The sequence below is a fragment of the Schistocerca serialis genome, unplaced genomic scaffold (genome assembly GCF_023864345.2).
Source record: "Schistocerca serialis cubense isolate TAMUIC-IGC-003099 unplaced genomic scaffold, iqSchSeri2.2 HiC_scaffold_1110, whole genome shotgun sequence".
NCBI classification, from domain to species: Eukaryota; Metazoa; Arthropoda; class Insecta; order Orthoptera; family Acrididae; genus Schistocerca; species Schistocerca serialis.
This window is the reverse complement of record NW_026047305.1, coordinates 70,001-75,000: the sequence shown is the minus strand read 5'-3', so window position 1 is coordinate 75,000 and position 5,000 is coordinate 70,001. Positions and strand designations below refer to the sequence as shown.

Here is a 5,000-nt window from a genome sequence, read left to right as displayed (position 1 = left end):
TGACAGTCCAAGCCCCCCCTGCGTGGGGAGAGTCTTGCTAGGCCATGACCCACCGGAAGGGCGCAGCGTCCCCCACCCCAGACATGTGACGTCACACTATCGGTATTGACGACTAGACTCATTGCTTATAATCATTTGCCATACACCGGTGGAAGCTGCCGAGACGAGTAGCTACATAGCGCGCTCGCCGTGTCACTAATGTACAGAGATACAACAGTTTCGACGGGAACCACATTAAACGTATACACGGCGCTGATTAGTAATAGATAGAGCCATCAGAATACAGATAATATATACAACTGTCCGTATACATGCTGAAAGACTCTGCTCACAATCACAACCACACGTCAGCCACACACTCTTATCACGCACTACTCTCTGCCTGTAACACGCACACAGACAATATGTAAGCACCAGCATGCAACAACACCCAGTGCATCCTCTCCGCCACATTAGACAATCCACACTGTCATAACCAGACTGGGAGGTCCACACAGAAAACAGAATATCCCACCCACCCGACAACCACCATTGCTCAGCCAAGCCACCAACACCCACACATGTCCTACACAGGGGTGCACCCAACATCACAATACTGCCTCCTCTCACAGCACACAAACAATGGCAGGAATGAAAGACACAGGTCTGCCACAAGCATGGAATGAGAGCGCCGCCTGTCATGAGCCAAAGGTACATCCTGACGTGGCAAATCAGATGATACCGCAGGCATCCACGTACTATAATCACAATCAACAAACCGGCCGCCGCCCCCCCCCCCCCATTAAACCTTTCCTTACAACAATGTGTACCTTAACCTAACCTATGTCGTACCTTAACCTAACCTATGTCGTACCTTAACCTAACCTATGTCGTACCTTAACCTAACCTATGTCGTACCTTAACCTAACCTATGTCGTACCTTAACCTAACCTATGTCGTACCTTAACCTAACCTATGTCGTACCTTAACCTAACCTATGTCGTACCTTAACCTAACCTATGTCGTACCTTAACCTAACCTATGTCGTACCTTAACCTAACCTATGTCGTACCTTAACCTAACCTATGTCGTACCTTAACCTAACCTATGTCGTGCCTTAACCTAACCTATGTCGTGCCTTAACCTAACCTATGTCGTGCCTTAACCTAACCTATGTCGTGCCTTAACCTAACCTATGTCGTGCCTTAACCTAACCTATGTCGTGCCTTAACCTAACCTATGTCGTGCCTTAACCTAACCTATGTCGTGCCTTAACCTAACCTATGTCGTGCCTTAACCTAACCTATGTCGTGCCTTAACCTAACCTATGTCGTGCCTTAACCTAACCTATGTCGTGCCTTAACCTAACCTATGTCGTGCCTTAACCTAACCTATGTCGTGCCTTAACCTAACCTATGTCGTGCCTTAACCTAACCTATGTCGTGCCTTAACCTAACCTATGTCGTGCCTTAACCTAACCTATGTCGTGCCTTAACCTAACCTATGTCGTGCCTTAACCTAACCTATGTCGTGCCTTAACCTAACCTATGTCGTGTTTTAACCTAACCTATATTGCGCCTTAATGTAACCTATATTGCGCCTTAATGTAACCTATATTGCGCCTTAATGTAACCTATATTGCGCCTTAATGTAACCTATATTGCGCCTTAACGTAACCTATATTGCGCCTTAACGTAACCTATATTGCGCCTTAACGTAACCTATATTGCGCCTTAACGTAACCTATATTGCGCCTTAACGTAACCTATATTGCGCCTTAACGTAACCTATATTGCGCCTTAACGTAACCTATATTGCGCCTTAACGTAACCTATATTGCGCCTTAACGTAACCTATATTGCGCCTTAACGTAACCTATATTGCGCCTTAACGTAACCTATATTGCGCCTTAACGTAACCTATATTGCGCCTTAACGTAACCTATATTGCGCCTTAACGTAACCTATATTGCGCCTTAACGTAACCTATATTGCGCCTTAACGTAACCCACATTGCCCCTTAACGTAACCCCACATTGCCCCTTAACGTAACCCATATTGTGCTGTAACCCAACACACGTTGGGGCCTTAACCCAACACACGTTGGGCCTTAACCCAACACACGTTGGGCCTTAACCCAACACACGTTGGGCCTTAACCCAACACACGTTGGGCCTTAACCCAACACACGTTGGGCCTTAACCCAACACACGTTGGGCCTTAACCTGCTCTGTAATTGTCATACGAGCCGTTAAATTAGTGTAGTGTTGCCTAACTGCAACCCCCCGCAATATAGTTTGCTACTCGCACTGCCCGGTCCCCAGTGTATCGCTTCATGTTAAACACCTTGCAGCGATACACTGTAATGTGGATGGCAGCAGGACGTACATGCTCAATGCCCTTCGCAGTTGTTCATTGGCATTCGCATGGCGAAGCACTGCGCCTACGCTGTGGTACGGCCCTGTGTCAACTGTCCGCTGATGTTGTACCTCCAAATCACACACTGTACTGCACATTGGTCCTCATGTACTGAATGATACATCGTGGTACATGTGACCGTACAACGACTGCGCCAACAACGGCGAACCATGCGGTCCAAATGTTAGTGCACGCAGCTACGTGTCGTCTCCCTATAAGAGCTGGAGTGCAGTGTGGTATGCCCTGGATGGCGATCAGCATGAGCCGTCTGTTGATGTAGTGGCGCGTGTTGTCAGACGTTGTCGTCGTCTCTTCTCACACACCGTGATAGCATGGTGCACTGCGTTCCACATCTGCGACATGCGACAGAGGCCGGTTGACAGTCGTTTGCGCAATGGACATCGCATACGTACGGGGGCCACCTTCCACGTGTTTGCGAAGCGTGCACATGTTGTTGCGTGTATGTGGGCAGACATAGTGTGTCGTGACACCTGACACAGGCATGCAACAATCGTTGAATTTGCAAATGGCGATGGACGCCTACGTTTGCTGGTGACGTTACGCAAATGAACAACTGGTAAACCGTTGTGGTGCGGTTGTTCTCGCTAGAGGTGAATCAGTGATGGCGACGATCGGTTGAGCTACCAACCGGTTGTTTCAGCGATACCCACCATGCCCACGAACGTGAATGGCATGTGGGGTGTGAAGCGATACGCGGCGGTGGCTGGGTGGGACCGGCCCCGGCCGGTGAGGGGGGGCCGCCCCGGCGTGCTGGCCGCGCGGTGCGTGGGCGCACGCGCTACAGCCGGCTGGTGGTGGGCCGGCCACTGGCAGGCGCGCCGGCCGACGGAGGCGGCAGGCGGCGCAGCTGCGCGCCGGCGCACCCTGCACGCGGGCGCCGTGCGGCCAAAGTAGGTCCTCGCGGGCCCGGTGCGAAGCGCCGGTGGACATCTGCAGTGTGCTGGTCCGATTGAGGACTGTGGTGCGCTGAGGGATGCGCCGCCGCCCGGCGCTTCGGCGCCGCGACGCCGTCTGCTGCTCGGTCGCCTCTGCGGTTCTCGCAGGTGGTTTTGTATCGCAGCTGTGGCGGACGTGTTGGCGCGTGCGCTGTGCTGGGAGAGTTCGCTTCGGGCACCCAAGTGGGGCTTTTGTCTCGTCTGTGGCGCTGGCGTTGGAGCTGCCGGTCACCGTAGGTGGCGCGTGTTGTCTCCCGCCGGCAATGCCACGACAGCACGCTCCCGGGCCTCTGTCGGCAGCGGCAAGCTCAGTTGGGAGCACGGGTGGTCGCACCTAAAGCGTCTACTCGCCAAACTCCGGGCGATTGCGCCTCTCTCGAACCCGACCAAGTACTTAGGACGGCGCTGCGCGCCGCCGGGACCTGAGAGGGTTTCGAGGTGTATGGTGCAGGGGAGCGCAGCCTCCTCCTGTTTGCAGAATAATTGAGCGGACGCTTGCGTGTTCGCGCGGGCCCCCGGGACACACTCCCGGGCGGCCGGCTGCTCAGCTCTAGTTGACGCAGCTCCCTGGTTGATCCTGCCAGTAGTCATATGCTTGTCTCAAAGATTAAGCCATGCATGTCTCAGTACAAGCCGCATTAAGGTGAAACCGCGAATGGCTCATTAAATCAGTTATGGTTCCTTAGATCGTACCCACGTTACTTGGATAACTGTGGGTAATTCTAGAGCTAATACATGCAAACAGAGTCCCGACCAGAGATGGAAGGGACGCTTTTATTAGATCAAAACCAATCGGTCGGCTCGTCCGGTCCGTTTGCCTTGGTGACTCTGAATAACTTTGGGCTGATCGCACGGTCCTCGTACCGGCGACGCATCTTTCAAATGTCTGCCTTATCAACTGTCGATGGTAGGTTCTGCGCCTACCATGGTTGGTAACGGGTAACGGGGAATCAGGGTTCGATTCCGGAGAGGGAGCCTGAGAAACGGCTACCACATCCAAGGAAGGCAGCAGGCGCGCAAATTACCCACTCCCGGCACGGGGAGGTAGTGACGAAAAATAACGATACGGGACTCATCCGAGGCCCCGTAATCGGAATGAGTACACTTTAAATCCTTTAACGAGTATCTATTGGAGGGCAAGTCTGGTGCCAGCAGCCGCGGTAATTCCAGCTCCAATAGCGTATATTAAAGTTGTTGCGGTTAAAAAGCTCGTAGTTGGATTTGTGTCCCACGCTGTTGGTTCACCGCCCGTCGGTGTTTAACTGGCATGTATCGTGGGACGTCCTGCCGGTGGGGCGAGCCGAAGGCGTGCGACGCGCCTCGTGCGTGCTCGTCGCGTCCCGAGGCGGACCCCGTTGCAATCCTACCAGGGTGCTCTTGAGTGAGTGTCTCGGTGGGCCGGCACGTTTACTTTGAACAAATTAGAGTGCTTAAAGCAGGCAAGCCCGCCTGAATACTGTGTGCATGGAATAATGGAATAGGACCTCGGTTCTATTTTGTTGGTTTTCGGAACCCGAGGTAATGATTAATAGGGACAGGCGGGGGCATTCGTATTGCGACGTTAGAGGTGAAATTCTTGGATCGTCGCAAGACGAACAGAAGCGAAAGCATTTGCCAAGTATGTTTTCATTAATCAAGAACGAAAGTT

The 5,000-nt window shown here is 52.5% G+C and overlaps 1 non-coding gene across 1 annotated transcript in view; it reads left to right on the top strand.

The window, feature by feature from the left end:
- The first annotated feature begins 3,916 nt into the window (after nt 1-3,916).
- Nucleotides 3,917-5,000, top strand: part of LOC126431772 (small subunit ribosomal RNA) — a 1,914-nt gene continuing 830 nt past the window's right edge. The window contains exon 1 of the ribosomal RNA XR_007577738.1: nt 3,917-5,000. This exon is cut by the window's right edge and continues 830 nt beyond it. This is a non-coding gene — a ribosomal RNA (small subunit ribosomal RNA).